Here is a 24,255-nt window from a genome sequence, read left to right as displayed (position 1 = left end):
AAGAAAGCTTGATTATAAAGCTTGAATAACAGTCTGACCTGGTGGAATTAACTCCAAATATATATGCCCCTCATATCAAAATAGCAATGAACATCCTTTTTTTTTGTGGGTACCCCTTGTTTATATTCACGAGCTATATGTAACTGCTGTGATTATAGTAATTTAGAAAAGTTATACCTTTAAATTTTACTTTCATATCATTCTAATATTCACAGTATTCTGAATGACTGATGCTCAGTTTTCATAAAATTTCCTTTAAAAATTAGCTTTATTTGCAAGGTTAAATGTTCACAACCATCCCTGAACTAAAACCATGGTGATACATGTTTTTCCTTATGATTTCCACTTTAATGCTATTTTCAGAAGCAGGGAAATCCTTTTACAAGCACTGAAACACTGTGGGTAATGATCCTTAACAATTTCAGCCGTTCTCTCTAATTAGTGCCTCCCCAAGGAAGGTGTAGTGACAGTGGGTGAAAAATGGATTATCTGTGTATTCTATTGATTTTCCCTGCTGCAATAGGAACACACAGCAGGAAAGTAATTTTTAAATTAGTAAATGGAAATTAGTCAATTGACCCATATTCTATTTCAAGACCACATTGCTATTGCTCTTCATAAATGGTTCAGAATGTCTTACTAGTACTGCCCAGTTACATATTTGTACGGCGTGTCCAGTGGGAAGAGACACAAAGCAAAATCGTGAGCTCTGAGTTCTAGACCTGGTTCTTTCATGAACTTTGGCCAGGGGTTGCAACCAACTCAATGGCACCTAACAACAACGGTGGCGACAACATCACCCCCATCCTTACTCATGTTACTTCCTTGTATTTGCTACTACTTATGGGAAAGATGATGACATAGAAGGAAAGAGAAAGAGAGTACAAATCACAGTTCCTTTTATTTTCAGTCCTTCCTTGCCCAACACTCAGCTGGAGAGAAAGTTCATAGAGAGCAAATGTGCATACCAAGGTATGAGCTTTCAAAAGTGTGTCCAGTGCAGTGGTCCAACGTGTAGTAAGCACAAGTACATTGGTCTGAATGAACTCTTAAATTTAAGCAACATATTCTGATGATTCTTTTTGATGAAGAAAATGGAATGTTATTCCTAAGATTGTAGTAATTAAGAACAGAATTACATATTTTTTAAAATGTTAAAGATAAATAAAATTATGATGCATCATAAAAAGAAGAACAAGGGGAAAGGAAAAAAAACCCCAAACGCTAACTTCCTCACACCCCTTTTTCTGCTACTTTCTCCTGGCTAACAGACATTCCCTGCCTGGGTTTAGGAAAGAGATATGTTCTTGACTCTCTCCACCTCTGTTTCTTTTTGAATTTGTAGCTAGGTAGGACAAGTATGTATAGTTCTTATTTAGCCTTAATTTGTGGTGCTCTGGTTGGTGTTGGGCTGCTAACCCACAGGGTTGGTGGTTCAAACTCACGAGCCCCAGGAGAAAGAGAAGAGTGTCTGCTCCTGTAATGATTTACAGTTTTAGAAACAATTTATAGGGTCACTATGTATCGGAATCAACTTGATGACAGTGTGTTTGATTTGGTGAACTGTGAGGAGTAGAGCAAGAAATGACTCTAAGGTTTTTGAATTGTTTAAAAGGCTGCATATGCAATATTTGGAGATGATTGTGATGAAGAATTGGTTGTTATGAGTTGGAGTTGGTTCACTTGTTTCCAAGTGAAGACAAATTTAAATATCAAAGATCAAGTGAAAGTTATTCCTAGGGACTCCCTGTGTTTCAGCTCATAGATACCCATATCATTTTTACTTATCTTGCTCTCTCTTGCACTTGCTCTCTCCTCTAATATAATTTTTTTCTAATCTTCATACACCTACATAAATACATATTTATAAATAATATTTTTGCCCTTATATGTTGTGTGAGAAAGAAGGGGTGGGTCATAAATTGAAAATGATTTCCCAAATCTCTTTTAAAATGCTTGTACATTTGAAAAGATATGAGTGAGTATATGGATACAGAATTCTTTCTTGGAAAACTTAATCCATTATTCCTCTTGTTTGACTGGCGGAAGCTGCTTATTAGATTGTAAAGACTCTGAACAGAATTGTTGGCTGGTGTATATGTTTTTTATTGAGGAAAAAAAAAGAACAGGAAAACGGTAAAAATTTTCTGCATATCGTTAATAAATTTAATATTTGTTTTAAAGATAAACAGTAGCTTAGGAAATTGATTTATCTATCAGACCGTTTTTTCAGCAGAATACTCTCAATATGAATTGAAAGCAATGCTGTGGATATTGTAACTTCATGCAAAGCTTTGTAATGAAAGCAAAATATAAAAATACAATAAAAGGAATTGGTCTTGGAGACTGAGCTTTTTGAGACTCAATGTTTAGGTGATGAAAATTTTAGTCAAAACCTTTTCGGTTCCAAGGAAAAATAACTCATTCAAAGCATTCAAGTTGAAAAACGTATTTATGGGCCCACGTCATTGAGAGACCTGTAAGTTGAGTCAACATTAGGATCTACGACTCCAAAAGTCTCAAGGCTGTTCTTGTCTTTGTATGGCATCATTTTCAGACACACTCTCTCTCTTGGCAGACATAATGACCACCTCAGCTCCAGATCCACAAGCTTCCAATTTAATATCTACCATGGAGAGACCCCCTGAGCTATCTGACACAATTGTTCTACAGAGGACTCTGATTGGTCCTATTTGAATTACATGTTTCTACCTAGATTATTTACTGCCCCTGAAGGGATGAAACATTCTAATTAGCCGAGATGGGCCACATCTTACAATAGTATCAGGGTGCAGGGCCAGGAGTGGTTGGGGAGACGAACTTTACCTGGATATTAAAATTGTATTCCCCATAGCAAAGAGGTATGAAGTGTCTATTACCAGAAGAGAGAAAGGGGAACCAGACAGACAGCAGCAATGGATGTCCTCTTAACAAATATATTCAGTTGTTTTTAATGTTCTTTGTTGGGTTTTATTGATATTTCCCTGAGACCCTTCTTGGTTTCCACAAATGACAAGTAGCCACCAGATGACATTTAACCCCCTATGTACAACACCTGGTATGGTAGTCCAGGTTGACTAGAAAAACAAATTCATAGATACTCATATGTGTATAAGAAAAATCTTTATATAAAGGAGTAGTTGTATATTAAGAAAACATCCCAGCCCAGTCCAGATCAATCCATAAGTCTGATATTAGCCCACATGTCCGATACCAGTCTGTAAAGTCCTCTTCAGACTCACGCAACACATACAATGATGCTGAGTGCAGGAAGATCACAGGTCAGTGGGTGGAAAGTCTTATGGATCCAGTGGCAGTGGAAGCATCTTAGTGCTGGTGTGCGTGTCCACGTGGCTCCTCCAGCTCCAGGGCATGGGCACCATCTGCTTGGCTCCATGTGGCTTGTCAATAGGAATGTCTCACAGGGTGTGTGTGTGTGTGTCCCATTTCCCGTGAGCTACTTATCTCCTTAGCACCTCCAAATGAGGTCATAAAGCTGCAACCTGATTGACAGGCTAAACTCCACCCCTTCACTCTTAATAGTTTCAGGTTGACAACTGATTATGTAACTACCACACCTGGGGTGTATGGAATCCTAGCCAGCTCTCTGCCAGTGACACTTTCATTTTATAATCTCCAAGTGTCCATAATTGATGGACTTTATGACTTTGACATAATTCAGTGCCTGATGAAATTTTAAACATAATATTATAGATGGTAGTATGGATTACATTTTAATAAGCAGAATTCACATCTTTTTCCTGCATCAAATGTACTACTATTAAATACATGACCACAAATTGACAAGACATTTTGAGAAAAATAAAACTTCAGGTTATTATAGTGGGCCAGTTTGTGTTCTGTTTTTTAGTTATTATACCAATAATTTCAGGTGATTGTACGAGACAAGCTTGTGTTCTGTTATGCGACTCAGGCTGTGGATTGAAATTCTGTCTACTTTTGAAGGCCAAGTTTGAGAAACTTGTGCACATTTACCCTTACATTTTTGTTAGTTTGGTGCATGTACATTTAACTTCAAATTAGTCATTTGTCAAACATTATATGTTGCTCTAGACTCTAGAGCATAACCTCAATCATCTTCACAACCTGTGTAGATTAAAAACAAACATTCTTAAACATATGTAACTGAACGCGATGGGCCCAGCTGACAGATGCTGTCCCTGTTCTTGAACTAGTATTCATAACAAATAGGCCCCTGAAGGAAAGAGGACCCTGTCAGCAGGGAATGGCAAAGGCTTATTTATTCATGACGTTGCCACCCTATTTAGCAGTGACTCCAAAGCCCTGGTTTGCATTATTTGAGAAGCATTTTAAAAATACCAGTGCCTAGAACCCACCCTGCTACAATTAAACCAGCGCCTCTAGGGAGATGGGCCAGGTCCTAGGGTTTCTTAAAAGCTCCCCAGATAATTCTAAACTGCATTCAAGGTGAGATCAGCTGCCTTAGAGGCACTTGTTTAAATCCCTATAAATGTGTTAATACATTTTATATGCATTCTTCTTCCACCCAAAATGTCCAATTTCTCTGTCAAGCTCTTGAATTATATGATAGTAAATTATGTTAGCCTTTATAGCCAAGGGGCTGGGGATGAGTCACAGAATTCAGAGGCGCAGCATTTTAGCACTTTACTAATTTAGTAACACATAAAAGTGAATCTCCAAACCAACAGAGAAGGGGAAAAAAATGTACCAGCTTCAGCTGTGCATTCCACAGAACAAAGAATTTCTACATCAATATTTTCAAGGAGACCAAAATCTAATAGAAACTGAAGTGATGAAAATGATGCTTCAAAAGAAAATAGAAGTGCTGTGTTTTAAGAACTGGATTACAAAAATGCATACTTCCCCCCCCCCCCAACATTTGAGCAAAGATTTCAATGAACAGAGAAAAAGAACAGAGGAAAATCTAAGAAACGCTGTAGATGGAATGTTTTGGCTAACAAAAGGCAGGCACCTGGATGGTGAAAATGGCTTGCAATCACCTGTTCACATACAAGTAGATGGTTCAAACCCATCCAGAGGCTGTGTGGAAGAAGGGCCTGGTAAATTGCCTCTGTAGACTGGTGTTCGGTGCCAGAAAATCAACGTTGACTTATAGCGAACCTACATGCCTGGGTAGAATTACTCAAAAGGTTTTTCTCGGCTTTATCTTTCTGGGGGCAGCTTTTCCTCCCATGGAGATGCTGGATGAGTTCAAATGGTCCACCTGTAAATTAGCATGAACATGTTTAACAATTGCAAGCCAAGAACAGGTCTACTTTGTGAAGTGTGTGGACAGACTCCACAGCAGCTAACAACAACCATTCTAAAAGGAAACTCATGTTTAGAGGTTGTATTTATATGGTAGTAACTTGCCAATTACAAGGCAGCAAGCTGAGATCATTAGAGCTCAAATTACTCCAAACCAATAATCAAAAACTAAATACATAAGAATTACCTAGAGACATAGTTAAAATTGAGCTTTGTTTAGGTCTGGTGTGAAGTCTGAGAGTCTGCATTCCTAACAAGTTCCCAGTGAATATGGAAACTGCAAGTCTAAGAACTACAACTTGAGTGGGAAGGCACAGTATTCATCACTCACGACCTACCTGTAGAAATTATCCAGAAAATAGTCAAATTCTGAACTGAAGTGCATTATATTCATTTGGATCTTTAAGAGCAGAGAAGAGTTTGCTCCACTTACACTTTTACACAATGTCAGGTGAACTGAAACCCCATCTACAGTCCAAATGGCTGACTGATGGCCTTTAATTTTTGACAGTAATGGCAGCACGGTTGTCATAAATAAATTCTAGATAAAATAGAAACATATGAAATTAGCTTCTCTTAAAAAATGAAAGATTACATGGTGAGGTAGTTAATTTATTGTTCCAACCTGGCCGATAAACACATGTGGGGTTAATTGAAGGGCAGAGGGATAAATGGCTTAGTGAGCCTTGCCTTTCTAGCTCTGAGTCTCTTGCTTTTTGATGGTCGGACCAGGGTGCAGCTTCCTTAGCCAGTGCCCTGCTTCAGCTGGAAAGGCTCAATTCCTGCAAGACATCCCCAAGAGGAAGCTGCATGGACCTACCCTGATGCAGCCCTGAGTGCTGGAGCAGTTTTGTGGAGACCCCTGCCAGCACTGAGAGGCCAGCACGTTCACTGATTCAGCTTTCCTCCTGAAGTCGACATCATAGCGTGTGTTTTGTGAGATGGAGGAAGACTTTGTGGAATGGTGTTGGACATATGGGTTAATGTTGGACTTGTGGGCTTGGGCAGCATTGGGTTGGGATGTTTTCTTGACGTGAACTTACGCTTTATATAGCACTCTCTCTTATACATGAGTTTCAGTGGATTTGTTTCTCCAAAGTACCCAGACTAACACACACGGATAACTGATCTATACTGCTGTCATGGGTCATGGGACTGTTGGATCACTCGTACTACTCAGTACTTACTTTTCATGGCAATCCCCAGCTCCCATGGGCACTCCCAAAATCCATTGCTTAGGAATTGATTCCAAAGTAAAGTGAGCCAATAGGACAAACTTGAGTTTCAGTACTCTAAGATCCTATAGGCAAAGTATTGAATGATGCAGGAAGCATCAAAGAATATGGAAGGAGTAAATGATCACTGTGTCAAACAGAATTAGTTGACATTCTGCTATTTCAGGAACAGGAACCAATGGTACTGAAGGAAGAAGTTCAAGCTGCACTGAAAGCAGTAACTCAAAACAAAGCTCCAGAATCCAAAGAATATTAATTGAAATGTTTCAACAGACTGGAGAATCACGGGAAGCATTTACTTGTCTATGCCAGGAAATTCTGAAAACAGCTACTTGGCCAACTGAGTAGAAGAATACATATTTATACCCATTCCAAAGAAAGGTGGACTAACAGAATGCTCAGATTATAGAACAAATTCATTGATATCACATGCAAGTAAAATGTGACTGAAGATCATCCAACATTTGTAGCAGTACATTTACAGGGAGCTGCCAGAGTCAAGCTGATTAATAGAAGAGGACATAGAACAAGGGATATCATTGCTGAAGTCAAATGGATTTTGGCTGAAAGCAGAAAATACCAGAAAGATGTTTACTTGTGTTTTACTGACTATGCCAAGGCATTCTACTGTGAATCATAACAAACTATGGATAGCTTGGAAAAGAATTGGAATTCCAGAACACTTCATTGTTCACACGCAGAACTTGTACACAGACCAAATAGCAGTTATGTGGATGGAACAAGGGAAGAGTGGGTGGTTTAAAATCAGGAAAGGTGTGCGACATGGTAGTATCCTTATATTTATTCAGTCTCTGTGCTGAGAAAATCAGGAGAGAAGCTGGCTTATAAAAAGAATGTGGATCAGAAGAAGGCTTACTAGCAATCTGAGGTATGCAGATGACATAATCGTGCTTGCTGGAATGAGAGGGACTTGAAGTACTCGCGGGTGAAGTTCAAATGTTGCAGCTTTCGGTGTGTATTTCAACACAATATAAAGATCCTCACAACTGGACCAATAAGTAACATTATAAGAAATGGAGAAGAGGTTGAAGTTGTCAAGTATTTTCCCTTGCTTGGATCCATAAGCATGCTCACAGAAGCAGCAGTCAAGAGGTCAAAAGACACGTTGAATTGGATGCACAGGACCTCTTTAGAGTGTTGACAAGCAAGGATGTCACTTTAAGGTCTAAGGTGTGCCTGACCCAATTTTCAATTCCCTCATCTTCACCTGAAAATTGGACTTTAAATAAAGAAGACCAAAGAAGAATTGATGCATTTGAATTCGGAGGCTGGTGAGAAATATTGAAAGTACCATGGATTACCAAAAAAGCCCCAACAATTCTGTCTTGGAATAAGAACAGCTAGGATGCTCCTTAGAGCCAAGCATAGCGAGACTTCCTCTTAGGTACTTTGGTCATGTTGTCGGGAGAGACCAGTCCTGGAAAAGGACATCATGCTTGGGAAAGTAGAGGGACGAAAAAAACAGGAAGGCCCTCCACAAGGTGGAGTGGCACAGTGCCTGCAGCAATGGGCTGTAGCGTAGCAACACTTGTGAGGATGAACCAAGACCCAGCAGTGTTTCCTTCTGCTGTGCGATGGGCTGACCCAACTCAATGGCATCTAACAACAGTGGACAGAGTAGCACTGCTCCATAGACTGTCAAAGGCTGTCATCTTTATGGAAACAGAGTACACTTTTCTCCTACAGAATGGCTACTGAGCTTAAACCTTGGACCTTTTGGTTAACAGCCTAGTGCTTAGCCCTGGCACCAGCAGAGCTCCTTATTTCAACTCCAACACTCTGTAAAGTGATGTCACATATGGTGGTTGTTGGTTTTTATTTTCCTTTCCACAGAGTGAGTTTCCCAGCTCACCATCATCCATGGTTCTTCCTGTCTCGCACAGCTGTGTAAAGAAAATGGCACAATACTGTCAAAGACAATGAAAAATGCTGTACCATGGGGACCTTTAAGTTAAAGGAAAAGTGAGAAGGAGAGCTGAAGGATGTTATTTTGACCGTGGGTTGAACCATGATCCTAAAGACATCGTGGTCTTCTGATTGAGCAGTGAGAAGAAATATTACAGGGGAGGAAAAAGCGCACAAGACCACAAAAGCAATAAGTAGATCAATGTTTACATTGAATTAAATAATGGTAAAGCATTAAATGATAGATTTTAGTGGTTTCTTTGTAGTATTGGTTCACAAACATCTTTTGGTCTTCAAAATTATTGAAAATCCCCAAATCCTTTGTTATGTTTAGGCTCATTTCAATGTTTGTCATATTTGAAATGTAAATTGAGAAACTTTACTCTCTTTATCTATGTGCAAATAAATAATATGTGCAGATAAACAATAATAAACCCATTCCATGTTAACATTAAAACCTATTATTTGTGACAAATCACTATATTTTCAAAAAAGAAAAATCCATCATGGGAAGAATCCGATTGTGTTTCCCAATCTGACATTTGGTTTATAGTGCTAGTTGGGACCTCACACTTGCTTCTGTTTTTATTCTGCTGTGATCAGTTACTTTAGACTAACTATATGGACATTATTTGGGCATATACAGATAAAGCATTTGAAAAAGAGAATTTTTTTGTTTCTCTGTTAAGTATATTTTTCTTTACTGCTACACCCAAACTTGACAATTGTTAGTGTTAGGTTCTGCCTTGTAAGTATCCGATAAGAAACCATATTAATGAACCTTTCAAAATGCTATAATAAATACATTGGCCTATCTTATAAGTTAAATGAATATTTTACTCATGTATGATTTTATAACTCTAAGTATTGATCATTTGGAAAATAGTTATGCAATAGCATTATGCATATCCATTATGCCAATACAATAAATCAGGTTTAATAACATTATCAGTGATCTCATCAGACAGTCTGTAAGGATTGGGAAGTACTCAAGATAGTGGTGAAAAATACAAGTTTTTTGAAATTGTAATATTTACTGGAAAGCTCAAATACATTCAACAAATACTGTCAGTTGTTTCCCTGGAAATGACAAGTTTGCTTCATCCCTTCTTAATCAAATGCCTGCCAAACACTCAAGTCTGAATAAGCACGCTCTTGTTGGTTTGTGCCATTGCATAGATTCAGCTCATGGTATCCCTGCGAGACTGAGCTGCCCATATCGGGTTTTCCAGACTGTTTTTTTTCCATAGAGGAGAACCAAATACCCCCTCCTTCTCCTGCTGCAGGATGGTACGTTCCAACCGCTAAGCTTTCAGTTCGCAGCTCAGCACTCAACCCTGTGCCACCAAAGCTTCTTCAATAGCTGTTGTCAATTCTTCTTTCAAGAAAAGATAGCAATCAATCATTCCTTAAGTGCCTTTCGTCAAGATAACCAGTGAATTTTAATAAGCAATAGAAGTTGAATGAACATACTATGTATTTCTTCATGTTAAATATTAAGAATGTTAAATATTAAATGTTCTCAAAACTTAAGGTATAATAAAATTAATAATATTTACTGCTTTGTTAACATGTTTCTATGTTAAATTTAAAAAGTATTTCATTTTCTAATTTTATTGTACAATTTATATTTTGGTATGTATAAACATTTCACCATATAAGTGTATATACCTGATATTATTTATAAATGCTTTATTCTATTTTATATGTAATATATATCTGACTGTGTTTGTAAAGAATGTAATGCCTATTGGTACAGTTAGATGACACTCAGTTCATTTTATCCACTACTGTTTTTGTACCTTGAATGAATGTGCAATGAATGTGCAAATGTCAACACAGTGAAAAAGAGGTAGGAGGGTGAAGAATAATAATATTATTATTGCATGATATATTATAGTTACCACATAAACATTTTTTGTTTTTACATGTCTGAATAATCTCAGGGACCCATAGGTTACATTTTGAAAACCACTGCTTTATCATCGTGTGGAAGTGTTAGTGTTTGCTATGTTAAGATCAATATATCCCTGGTGGTGCTAACAAGTAAGCCTTGGACTGCTAGCTTCCAAGTTGGCAGTTCAAACCCAGCAGTTGTTCCTCTGGAAAAGAGGAAGCTGTTTGTTCTGGCAATGATTTATAGCCTCCGAAATCCTATAGAGTAGTATCATTATGAGTCAGAATCGACTTGATGGCAGCAGGTTTCGCTTTGGATAATATTATTATATTACATGTGTTTGTAGTTTTGTTACAGTGCTTTGTAGTTTACAGAGTCTTCACATATAGTTTCTTGCTCTACGTTTAGTGTGATAATGTAAAGTTTCATGCCCACTTTCCAGTAAATAATAATTACAATTCAGAGACTGTAATATTTAGAACACAATAGAATATAGATAAAGTAGCTCTTCTGAGAGTGAGACTCAAAAATCTAACTGTCACTAATGTTTTCCTTGAATGTCTCCAGTGAATATAATCACAGCTTCTGGGAAGTTTTCATTAAACACCAACTCCATCCAACAATTCAATAAAATAATGGTTGGTGCAGTTTCAACCCACTATCCAATGTTCTGTTCTTATCAACTAATAGAATAATTGCTCTTTCACTGCTTTATGGCATTTTAAATATATATATACCTGACACTTTTCATGCCTTCCCAGTTTCGTTTGCTCTGTTGAACAGAGCCAATTCTCTACCCAAATGCTCGGAACTCCATAACGCTTTGCAGATTGCCTGTATCTATCTTTCCCCCTTATTAATCTGCAAGAAAGGATTGCAATGGATTCGTTGAAATAAAAATGTATGGACTGTTGAGTATAAAACTGGTGACCTGCTCTGTAAACCTTCACCTAATTTAGTAAAAGTGTGAAATTTAGAAAAAAGTATAAACCACCCCCCAAAAATCATAGAGATCTTTATTAAACAAAATACCCAAACATGAGGTTATTATTTCTCAACATATCCTCCATATATGTGTGGTGCTTTTTTATTTATGCCACATCAAAATGCACTTCTCAAATCCTTCAGAGACTCACACCATCCTCCTTTTGAATGTTCCTTGCATTTGTGGATCAAGAGAGTTCTGGCCGTGCAACATCAGGGGTGTTGGGTGAAGGGGGGAACATTTTCCAATGGGCATTTTCATAGGACAACCCTTGGTACCTTTGAAAAGTGAGCAGGTGCATTGCTATAATGAAAATCAATTTCTAGATGTAACGGTCCTGGATTTATTTTTTCATTTTTCATTTTTTTTCTGAAGATGTTTTCATAATAAGCCTGTGTTATCAACCCTGTGGTGATCAAGAAAACCTATCAAGATTATCCCTCTGGACTCCCCAAAATTGTCACATAACTCCTGAGCTGACCTCTCTGCCTTAATTTTTCTTTACCCCCACCACTCCAGGCGCGTGAGTGATCAGTAAGGATGCAGCAATTATTTTGTGAGTGTGAGGAAATATTAATGAGGTTCACACAGCGGCTTCTACATGCTTGACTCACTCTCCCTGTTCCAGCTTATGCTAAAGGTTCTCAGGTTATTTTAAAAAATGAAATCATTTTTGAGGTTACATACTGCCAAATACATGAGGAGACTACTAAAAACTTGCGGGGAAAATTGATTTAAAAGGTAAAAGAAAATCTCCACGTAGTCTTTGAGCTCATTCATATGTTCTAAAAGACAGAGAAGCCAAGTACTATGAGCTTTTTCCTCTAGATGAATTAATACAGTTATATAATTGGAACATTATTAATCTGTAAAAATAAAACTCTAAAACTAAATCAAAAATTCAACTTGGGGAAATCTAGAAAAGAATAAAATGAATGCAATATACTTGCAGGCCACCAAACCTTACCTGCCAGCTATGTGAATAAGGAACTTGCCAACCATCAATCCGATGATCTCCTTACGGAAACTCGAATTTCCACAACTTTCCTGCTCCCCCTTCCCTTCCTTTGGACAAGGGAAAATTGCAAATTTGGAATTCATTATAGATTTAATAGTTGAAGAAAAGTTAGTCGGTGATACATGGGCCCCAACTTTCCTGCCACTATTTCTGCCTCTTATCCTAGGCTGGATCAATAGGCCTTCTTCCAGCTTCACCACAGTCAGGCTACTGAGCATGTTCTTTGTAGGCGTTTCTTCTTAGATTGTTTCTCTTCCTTGTTAGGTTTCCAAGGTCCGATTATTCCTCACAATGACCTGGTTAAACCTCCGTCCCTTTGGGAAGGCTGTCAGCTCTCCTTTCACACCTCTCTGCTGGGACTTCTCACCATTGAGTTTTATTTCGTTGCGCTCTCTATTAGCTGTGGCTTCTTGGTGTCTTCTTTGTCTCTTCCTAATTATTCTTTGACACCAAAGCTAGCACACACCTACCACGGAGAAGGTGTTCAATAACTGTTCATTGTGTCTGCATAGCATGAAGAAGTGAATCAAGGATGGGAAATATTGCCCTCAAGTGTTTACATTTGCAAATCGATGTTCTTAAATTGCCCGTTGGGAAATCAAGTTAGCAGGTCATGATTAGCACTTTAACAAATTCAATAGAAGGGGGAAAGACGGTAGGATAGAAGTAGCACAGTGCATCATATGGTAATTTCCCCCCCACAAATGTATTTATTCACCCAATATTTATTGAACCCCTACATTGGTTCATGTATAGTTATATAGAGTGGACCATAAAGCATTATTAATTATTTTTGGCATGGTCAGCAGCCTTTTTATTTCAACTATCTGGAGTCCTTTAATGCTAAGCCACTCCTTGTTGGAGAATGGTTATTTCCTGCCCCATTGACCTTGGGCTAGGCCATGTGACATGATCTGGCCAATTAAATATGAGGGGAAGTGATGTGTCTTCTAAGCAGAAGGTTGAGAAGGCCCTCTTGTGGTTTTGCGTTTTCTCTGTAAAACTTGGTCATGTCGCAGGTAGACACTGCTCTGTCAGCCTGGGCCTTGGAGTGAAACTGATTGGGAGCCGAGCTGCAGTATTCTCTGATGGACAAAAATGTGAACAAGAGATCAAGTTTTTTCCTGTTTTGCTGTTTTTGTAGATCACAGATATATCAGAGGCATTTGCTACCACAATTTCAGTTGGCGTAAACTTCCTAAGCCAATGCTGGACAGGAACTCAATTTGAGTGGAAAATAGGATGGAGGAAACTTTAGAATTTTATCCTCAGAATATGAACAAAAGGTCTCAAACAACGAAAATCCAGTTCTAGAAAATAAGACCCGATGAGCACCAGTGATGCACTGGATATGCACTGGGCTGAGATCAGCAGAGTTGTGGTTCTAAACCACCAGCTGCTCCGCAGGAGAAAGACTGGGCTTTCTACCCCTTTAAATTGATACAGTCTCAGAAACCCACAGAGGGTCACTGTGGATCTTCATTGACTCGATGGCAGTGAGTTGGTTTGGACTGGTATATACATTTTGTGTGTGTGTGAGGGTGTGACAAATTATAGTGATGTTGATAACCACAAATAATATTGTCATCAATGTTGATTACAGAAGTATTCAAATATACATTGTAAGAAAAATATCTAAACTTTGCATCTGTCTGGCTCTTCCATATACCAAAGAAAGTTACTTATGTGAACACATCATTACCTTTCAGCACATTTTCTCTTCCAGCACCATTATTATTCCTATAGAATATGTCTAATTAACATTACTAAACATTATATTTGATTACAAAAAATAAATTTAAAACTGTACAGCCACTTTTCATTGCATGGGCCTGATGCTGCCTATTCTTATGCTCACACTATAAGAAACAATTTAGGGGGTGTAGGCTGGCTTCTTTAGAGAAGCAAAGTAGTGACACTTGTATGTGTTGTATATAAAGATGTTTATATGGAAAAATGGTTTGCACAGTTGTAGAAATAAGTAAGTACAGTCCAGCTCAAGTCTTGACTCATGGAAGCTGATGACCAGGAAGAGGGATGATGAAGCAGGCAGTTGGGGCAATAGGTTGGTGGATGCAGAGACCTGAAGTTGGTCCAGGGAATCCACCATCAGTGGTGTGCTGATAGCTACTGATTGGCAGGCGATGCCATCAGAGATCAAGGAACCAGACACAAGATCCAACTCTGGCAGAAGGTAAAGGGACAAAGAGGATTCAACTCTGCTCTGTCTGTTTTATACAAAAAGGCTTATGACATGAAGGAGGTATCATGAGACTGTGATAAAATTGAGAGGTTGAACTCTGGCCCTATCCTTATCCAGGAATATCTAGTTGTCAAAATCCCTAACCATCACAGACCACTCTTTGTCAACTTGATACCTGCCCATAATTCTTTAATCATACAGACACCAAAACTCATTCACTCCCATGGAGTTGGCACCAGCTGATAGTAGCTCTAGCAGGCAGGGTGAAACAGCCCCTGTGAGTTTTCGAGACTGTAACTCTATATGGAAGTAGAAAGCCTCGTCTTCCTCCCACCGAGTGGCTGGTGGTTTTGAACTGCTGGCCTTTTTGTTAGCAGCCCATGATATGACTAGCGTGTGTACAACCCAAAACACACTAACCTCATTTTCATCTCATATTTTATAAGTTAACAAAACAAAAATATTTGGTGCATATGTACAAATAGGAATTATTCATAACAGTTACCCTCCTTAGTTCTGCAGCTGCTCACATGGCTGTAGCTGGTCTTTAGAACTACTTCTTTCCACTATCCTTTCTGTATCTCCTCTACCCTCAGGTGAGTACCTCCGTGGCTCGTGATGCTAGCAGTCATGTCAGAATTGGAGAGCTGCATTTCACCATTGATTTTAATCACAGGACATGGTAGTACTAAGAGACGGGCTAAGGGGTCTCAGACCTATTCTCACTTACCTCTATCAGGTCACATCAATCCAATTTCACCTTGGTAATAAGGATCAATTACATGACTCAATACAGTAATACCCTTCTTTACTTGTTGGTCCAGAGGCCTGAGGAGCCCAAATGGCCAGTGGGAATGCTTAACTGCCTGTTCTGTGGAATCACTGCTGTGTTTCTAGAGAGTATTCTTTCCGATGGAACTAGGACCCCCACACCTGGAGAGTACAGGGTTTCTGGGAGGGGAAGCAAAAATGCTGCAAGTGGGTAACTGGGTGTTGTAGTGAGTGATTCCACTTCTGTTTTATGATCCTTGGTTCCTGGACCCATGAACACTAGGCATTGGAGACACCACACCATATATTGGCCATTGTTTAGAGCATATGCAACCTCTTGGAGAACATTGCCCCAAGTCTGCAAGGTTTTCTAGATTAAATTCAGATCTCCTTTTGTTCAAAATGACCTCATGCATTCAATTTCTGGTTTTAAATCAGGAAAGGTGTGCATCAGTGTCGTGTCCTTTCACTATACTTATAAATCTTTATGCTGAGCATAATCAGAGAAGCTGGCTTATCTGAAGAAGAATTCAAAATCAAAATTGGAGGGAAACTTATTATCAACCTGCAATGTGCAGATAACACAACTTTGCTTACTGAAAATGAGGAGGACTTAATGCATTTGCTGATGAAGTTCAAGGATTGCAGCCTTCAGTATGGATGACAACTCAGTGTAAATTAAACCAAAGCCTTCACAACTGGACCACTAGATATCATCATGATAAATTAAGAAAAGATTGAAGTTGTCAAGATTTCATTTTGCTTGGATCCACAATCCATGCTTATAGAAGCAGCGGTCAAGAAACCAAAAGTCTTGTTGCATTAGATAAATCTGCTGCACAAGACCTCTTTAGAATATTGGAAACAAGGATGTTAGAGACATGGGAGAAGGGAGGTGGGGAAAGGAAGTGGGGGTTAATAAACCTAGGGACAGAAAACAAGTGATCTAAAATTGATGGCGAGGACAGAGTAGGATGCCTCATAGGACTTGAGCAGGGGCAATGTAACCAAGAGGAATTACTGAAACCTGAATGAAGGCCAAACATAATAGTGGGACAAGAGGAAAGTAAAAGGAAATGGAGGAAAGAACTAGGAGGCAAAGGGCATTTATAGAGGTCTAAATATAGGCAGGTACATATGTAAATATATTTACATATAATGAGAGGGAAATAGATCTATGTACATATATTTATATGTTAAGTATCAGGGTAGTAGATGGACATTGGGCCTTGACTCAAGTACTCCCTCAATGCAAGAACACTTTGCTTTAATAACCTGGCATTCTGTGATTCTCATCTTCCCGACATGATCTCTGAAGACAAAATGGGTGCACAGCAAATATAGTGAAGAAAGCTGATGGTGCTCGGCTATTAAAAGATATAGCATCTGGATTCTTAAAAGCTTGAAGACAAACAAGCAGCCATCTAGCTGAGAAGCAACAAAGTCCACATGGAAGAAGCATACCAGCTGTGTGATCATGAGGTGTCAATGGGATCAGGTATCAGGTATCAAAGACCCAGAACAAAAAATCATATCAATGTGAGTGAGGGGGAGTGCAGATTGGAGACCCAAAGCCCATCTGTAGACAATTGGACACCCCCTTACAGAAGGGTCCCAAGGAAGAGACGAGCCAGTCAAGCTGCAGTATAGCACCGACGAAACATAGAACTTTCCTAGAGTCTAGTTATTTAATGCTTCCCCTTTCCCCCCACTATCATGATCCAATTCTACCTTCCAAATCTGGCTAGACCAGAGCATGAACGTGGGTACAGATAAGAGCTGGAAAACAGGGAATCCAGGACAGATAAACCCCTTAAGACCAATAATGAGAGTAGTGATACCAGGAAGGCAAGGGGAAGGTGAGGGGAGAAAGGGGAAACTGATCACAATAATCTACATATAACCCCATCCCAGGGGGACAGACAACAGAAAAGTTGGTGAAGGGAGACATTGGTCAGTGTAATACATGAAAAATAATAATAATTTATAAATTAGCAAGGGTTCATGAGGGAGGGAGGAAGGGAGGGAGGTTGGGGGAGAGGGGAGGAAATGAGGAGCTTGTACCAAGGACTGAAGTGAAAAGAAAATGTTTTGAGAATGATGATGGCAAAAATGTACAAATGTGCTTGACACATGGGTGGATGTATGGATTGTGATAAGAGCTGTACGAGCTCCCAATAACATGATTAAAAAAGAAAGAAAGAAAGAAAGAAAGAAAGAAAGAAAGAAAGAAAGAAAGAAAGAAAGAAAGAAAAGCAGGGATGTTCGTTTAAGGCCTTTGGTGTGTCTGACCCAAGCAAGCCATGATATTTTCCATTGCCTCATATGCGTGTGAAGGTTGGACATTAAATAAGGAAAACTGTAGGGGAATCGATGTATTTGAATTGTCGTGCAAGAGAAGAAGATTGAAAGTATCATGAATTGCTAAAGGACAAACGAGCCTGTCTTGAAGAAGTATGGTAAGAGTGCTCCTGAGGGGCCAGGATGGCAACATTCCATCTTACGTACTTCAGACATGTTATCAGGAGAGACCGGTGCCTGGAGAAGGACAGCGTGATGCTCAGGTGGAAAGGTAGGAAAAGAGGAAGAGCCTCAGTGAGAGAGATGCACACAGTGGCTACAAAAAGGGGCTCAAGCAGAGGAACACTTGGGAGGATGGGGGAGGACTGGGCAGTGTCATTCTGTCATCCCTAAGGTGTCTGTGCAGTTGAACAGAATTGATGGCACCTAACAACCAGTGTCCTAGTTCCGAATCACTTTCCTTATATGGCAGACCTCAAGATTTTTTTTCCGTATACAAAAGGATAGATTGCTCCTCTCAGTCATATATGTCTACTGAAAATATTCACTGGTTTTGATATGAGAATTTGGTTAAAGAAATTTAAAGCAGCCCAATTTTCATCTTTTATGAAAACACATCTATTTACAGGGGTGCATCAGTTAATATCAGTGATCCAAATCAAGCCAAGACAAACGAAACCTGTCTGCCATGGAATAGATTCTGACTCAGAGTAGAGCTATTCTCTAGGGCTTCTGGACCGGAATCTTTATAGGAGCAGGCAGCCTCTGTTTTATCTTGCTGAACGGCCTACAGCCTAACTCACTATTCCACCAGAGCTCATTCTGTGAATTAGGATGTTAAATGATTTGGATGTTTTGTGAACACCACATTATAACCTTATGACCAGCCTGCTTCTGGCTGTCCTCGTCCCCACTGCTGTCGCTATTACTGCCAGCAGAGCTACGGGTAGAGGCTGACAGAACTGGCAGTGGCAGTAGGAGCAAAGTAAGAGGAAGTAAGTGGGAGGGCCTAAAGCATGCTGCCTACTGTTCTGCCAGCCTGAGCACCAGGTGCTGCCCAGCTGCTGCCTCCACTTAGACAAAACCAGAGAACCTGCGCTCAGAGGCATGGTCTCTGCCTCACCTACCTACATATGTCCCACGTGTGGTCAGTGCTGCACCTGTCTGAGGGGGAGGTCCTTACAACTAGAAGGGGGAAATAGTAAATGACACCAGAACTGCTTTCTCCTTTTAAAAAAATCAAAATCAAACCGCATTCAACCATAAGCATAGATGCGGTGAGAATTGGGCCACTCAGAAACATGTACCTGTGTTAGAATTCTGGCACAGCCTCTGTCGAACTGAACTATTGAACTCAGGGTAGTGAGAGTCCCTTGCCAGGCAAGAGATTTAAATCACTTTCAAAGTTAATTTCCTGCTCCCAGATGGAGAACAAATCTAATCGGGTTTACTTCATTCTTTGGCTGAACAGGACACTGTCACTTGCATACTCAAAAAGGGAAAGGGAAATCGTAGCGAAGGCAGGCTTTTATCCCCATCACGACACCCAAAGAAGGCGATTCTGGAATTGAATGCATGGGGTCACTTTGAATCTGCAGGCAGATCCGAATTTAATCTAGACAAAGCTCTGAATTTATTTCCAAGCAAGTTCTGTTCAGAGATTTTAACTGCTTGTAGCCACAACTCAGAGATTTTGCCTGCTTGTAACCACAACACATGCGTACATCTCTAAGATTATGCTTACCTTAAAAGAGGCAAAAAACAAACAGAAAAAACCCAACCACCTTTTCTAGTTCTCAGAAGGAAACTGCTTAGATTTTGTCTATAAACACCCCTAAAGGCCAACAAACAGTCCTTGAACTAACTACAAGCGTTTCTTTTTTGGTTGTTGTTGTGTTGCGTTTTTGGTTTTGTTTTTTGTTAATCAGCTTTTTTTGTGGTGTTGTTGTTCTGTTTTCTTTTGTTGCTTGGTTTTGCTCTGTCTTGTTTTTGTGCATGTTATTATCTTCGCAGGTCCGTCTAAATAAAATAGGCTAGATGAACAATCTGAAGGAGAAAACAATAGGACTGATAGTTCCAGGGAGAGGGATAGGGGGAGGTGGGGGGAAAGGAAGCGATGTTAACAAACCCAGGGACAAGGGAACAACAAGTGATCCAAATCGGTGGTGAGAAGGGTGTGGGAAGCCTGGTAGGGCTTGATCAAGGGTAATGTAACCGAGAGGAATTACTGAAACCCAAGTGATGGCTGAGCATGATAGTGGGACAAGAGGAAAGTAAAAGGAAATAGAGGAACGAGCTAGCAGGCAAAGGGCATGTATAGAGGTCTAAATAAAGGCTGTACATATGCAAATATATTTATATATGAAGATGGGGAAATAGATCTATGGGCATATATTTATAGGTTTAGTATTAAGGTACCTGATGGAAATTGGGCCTCCACTCAAGTACTTCCTCAATGCAAGAATACTTTCTTCTATTAAACTGGCATTCCATGATGCTCACCTTTCCGACATGATCGTTGAAGGTGACAAAATTTGTGCACATGCAAATGTGGTGAAGAAAGCTGATGGTGCCCGGCTATCAAAAGATATAGCATCTGGGATCTTAAAAGCTTGAAGATAAACAAGCGGCCATCTAGCTGAGAAACAACAAAGTCCACAGTGAAGAAACACACCAGCCTGTGTGATTACAAGGTGCCAAAGGGATCAGTTATCAGGCATCAAAGAACAAAAAATCATGTCATTGTGAATGAGGGGGAGTGTGGAGTGGGGACCCAAAGCTCATTGTAGACAACTGGACATCCCCTTACAGAAGGTTTGCAGGGAGGAGATGAGCCAGTCAGGGTGCAGTGTAGCAACAATGAAATATACAACTTTCCTCTAGTTCCTAAATGCTTTCTCCCCACCCATTATTATGATCTCAATTCTACCTTACAAGTCTAGCTAGACCAGAGGATGTACACTGGTACAGATAGGAACTGGAAACACAGGGAATCCAGGGCGGATGATTCCTTTGGGACCAATGGTGAGAGTGGTGATACCAGGAGGGTGGAGGGAGGGTGGGGTAGAGAAGGGGAACCGATTACAAGGATCTACATAAGACCTCCTCCCTGGGGGATGGACAACAGAAAAGTGGGTGAAGGGAGATGTCGGACAGTGTAAGATATGACAAAATAAGAATTTATAAATTATCAAGGGTTCATGAGGGAGAGGGGAGCAGGGAGGGAGGGGAAAATGAGGAGCTGATGCCAGGGGCTTATGTGGAGAGCAAATGTTTTGAGAATGATGAGGGTACCGAATGTACAAATGTGCTTTACACAACTGACCTATGTATGGATTATGGTAAGAGTGGTATGAGCCCCCAATAAAATGATTTTTAAAAAATGAGGTTAGAACCTTTCAAAGCCCCATAGGATGGTAGAGAAATTTTGTGCTTTATCTGATAGAGCTTAAAAATAAGGATGGAAGAGTTAATGTGTGAATCATAGAATAATGAGCCTACTGAAAAAGTAAAATAAGTATTATTGCTCTGATGTTAAGAGCTGCTGGATTCTGTGGAAAGGCTTGTTGCTACATACCAGTTAGACAAGAAGCCCATCTGCTATCAAACACACGTAGAGCCTACTCTCACAGTTGTGTTTTTTTCTCCATCAAAAAAGCATCCTTGGCACACAAGCAGGTGTTTCATTAGGTCTTATCATTAGGTCTTAGCCGGCTGGACTTCTCTAATTTAGTCATTAGATTAGCACTGGCTGGGCTTCTCTCAGTTTACCCCAGGACGTAGGGCTTTTCCCAGATTCCAGAGAAAAGCCAAACATAAGTCATATGAAAAAAAGACAGTTTCATAAGTAACTTATTTAACTTCATCTCCGCTTTATGGGCAAATTACCTCTGCAATCAACAATATAAAGAAATCTTTTCTGAAAGGATTGGAATGGACTTGATAAGTAAGGTTCATCTTTTCTTTTGAATAGGAAGCAGGGCAACCAGTCGTGGATCAAATTGAGGATAAAGAAAAGACCTTTAGCGTTTAAAGTAGGATTTTGTTCACCCTTTTGTTTTAAATGTCAATTCAGCTTGCTGGATTCCAATTTCTCCTTTAAAGTGAGTCTGTTTGTCTTACTCTACTGCTTAATCCAAAGCATGTCCAGACAATTAAAAGTAAATTGTCTCTGTCTAATGAGCAGAATACTCAAAATCAATAACATAAAAGTTGATAGATTAAAAAGAGGTATCAAGGATCTGTTTCTTCCTTCAAAGCAGGGGTGCTGCTCAGTGAAAACAAGGTAGGTTTTAGGGCTTGCTTGTGAACCTTGAGCCATTGCCACAAACCACAGCAGGGAAAAGTATCTTAGCCTTAGTGAGCAGCTCCTTTTCTGCCTGATAGCAGCCTTCAAACAGTTTTCCCCTGCATAATCTCATTTAATCCTTATTGTAACCTCCAAGATACAACCTTCTGAGAGTGCGGCTCCAGGGTCATAAAATAATGAAAGGCGACCTTGGCCAAATCCCTACTAAAAAGCAGTTATACTTTGTACTGTGCTAAGCTTTTTCAGAAAGATTAGAATGGCATATTTTGCTACTTCAGAAACAGTTCAAAGTATAGAAACGGATGGAACATCTCAAAATAAATCATGAAAAATGCATGCCCAAAGATGTGTATCTTAGGAAATAGAATAAATTAACTTGCCAACTTGATCCCCATGCTTGGGGTTTTAATTTTGGGTTTGCATTAGATCATCATAGCGTCTCTATTTTTTCCCTTGAAATTTAAATATGAATAACCATATACTAAAGAACAGCTATTACATAATACATACAAAGTGTGAGATTTCCCCCAAATAACTTTAAACTATTTTATTGAGTCACAAAACTTTGAGATTTTGAAGGGATAAAGTTCCACAATGTTGACAGTTCTTATTGGTCAGAGGAGTAGACGCATGTTATAATACCATCAGGAGGATCTCAGAGTCTGTGTTAGCCAGACTTTGACTATCGGTTACCTTGTCTCATCTACATCCACAGAATCAAAACTGTATTTAAACGGGCACCATTTAATAAGTTGTCATTTTAATAAGTGTCAAGTTGTCACAATTAGAATGCAACCCTTCAATATGCCTAATAATAGGAAATCATTTAATTAATGAAGTTGGGTTTTTTTTTAAGTTGTTTTTAAAGCCAAATCTCTCTCTTTTTTTTTTGTTTGTCTGCTTGTTTTTGTTTTTTAATCATTTTATTGGGGGCTCATACAACTCTTATCACAAGCCATATATAACACTCGCAGTAGACACCTTCCAGAGCCTTCCTCATGATCTGTTTGGGGAGGCTGACCCTCTGTAGGTGGATGGCGGGAGTGGGTGGCCATCTTGCTTACCTGTGATGCTCTAACAGCAGTACAGCAAATAGGCGGTGTTCACAAACAGACGCTCATTGTCTCACCGTTTAGAAGGTTGGAAGTTCCAATCCAGGGTGCCAGCTCTAGGGGCTACCTTTCTGTTGGCTCTAGGGGAAACTCCTTGACTCCTGGGTGAACTTTGTGTGGTTGGGCACCTCTCACTCCTCCTCCCTTTTAGTTCTCAAAAGAGATTAGTTTAAGACACACTGCATAAGAATGCTGCCTCATTAACATACCAAAGGAAACCCATTCTCCAACAGGATTCTAAATCCAGGCATAGGAGTTGGGATATGCACCACTTCTTTTGGGGTGGGGACACAGGTCAATCCATAAGAATGGCCATCTTGTGCTGTGTGTGATGTTAAGCAAGGCTCCTTGCTTCTCCACACTAGCTATCAGGACTGTCCCCTGGAGCTGTAACAACCAAATATGTCACCACACATGGTCCATGGCAAATTAACACTAACTTAAAACCACTGCTCTATAATATTGATTATAATTTTTTTAGAAAGAAGCATAATTATTAAAATGAAATGATTGTTGCAGATCCAACAATGAATACATGACATTATTATTGCTAGGCATCACTGAATCCTTTTAGACTACCAGCAAGTTCATTTGACACAGTAAAACTGACTCACAGAGTTTCCTAGACTGGGATCTTCACTGAAGGAGTCTTGCTGGAGAAATGGTTAAGAGATTGGCTGCTAATTGAAAGGACAGCAGTTTGAACCCACCACCCACTCTGTGAGAGAAGGCAATTTGCTACCATAAATATTGTGGTCTTGGAAACCTATAAAGCTGCCTTGGTGGTGCAGTGGGTGAGCAGTTCAAAGCCACCAACTGCTCCACTGGAGAAAGATGAGACTGTGACTACTCCCATAAAGAGGTACCGTCTTGGAAACCCACAGGGGCAGTTCGACCCTGTCTCATGGGTTGGAATCAACTCCACGGCACTTTGAGTTTGAGTGAGAGTTTTAGAAACCTCTCAGGAAGTTCTACTCTGTCTTATAAAGTCAACTATATGGAATCAACTCAATGACAATGGGTTTGGTTATCTATCTATCCATCTATCTATTCTATGTATCTATCGTATTACCATTATGGGGGTAGATTACCAAGATTTTCTCCTAAGGAATCACTTGGTAGCCTCATGCCTCCAACTTTTGGTTAGTAGCCTGAAGCATAACTGTTAGGTAGCAGTACAGGGACCTGGGTGTCCACAGGGCATGTACCCATTCAGGCACTGGGGGC

This window comes from Echinops telfairi, unplaced genomic scaffold (assembly GCF_000313985.2).
Source record: "Echinops telfairi isolate 266 unplaced genomic scaffold, ASM31398v2 ScPeMD7_3533;HRSCAF=4204_1, whole genome shotgun sequence".
Taxonomy (NCBI): domain Eukaryota; kingdom Metazoa; phylum Chordata; class Mammalia; order Afrosoricida; family Tenrecidae; genus Echinops; species Echinops telfairi.
Note: the sequence above shows the minus strand (reverse complement) of the source record.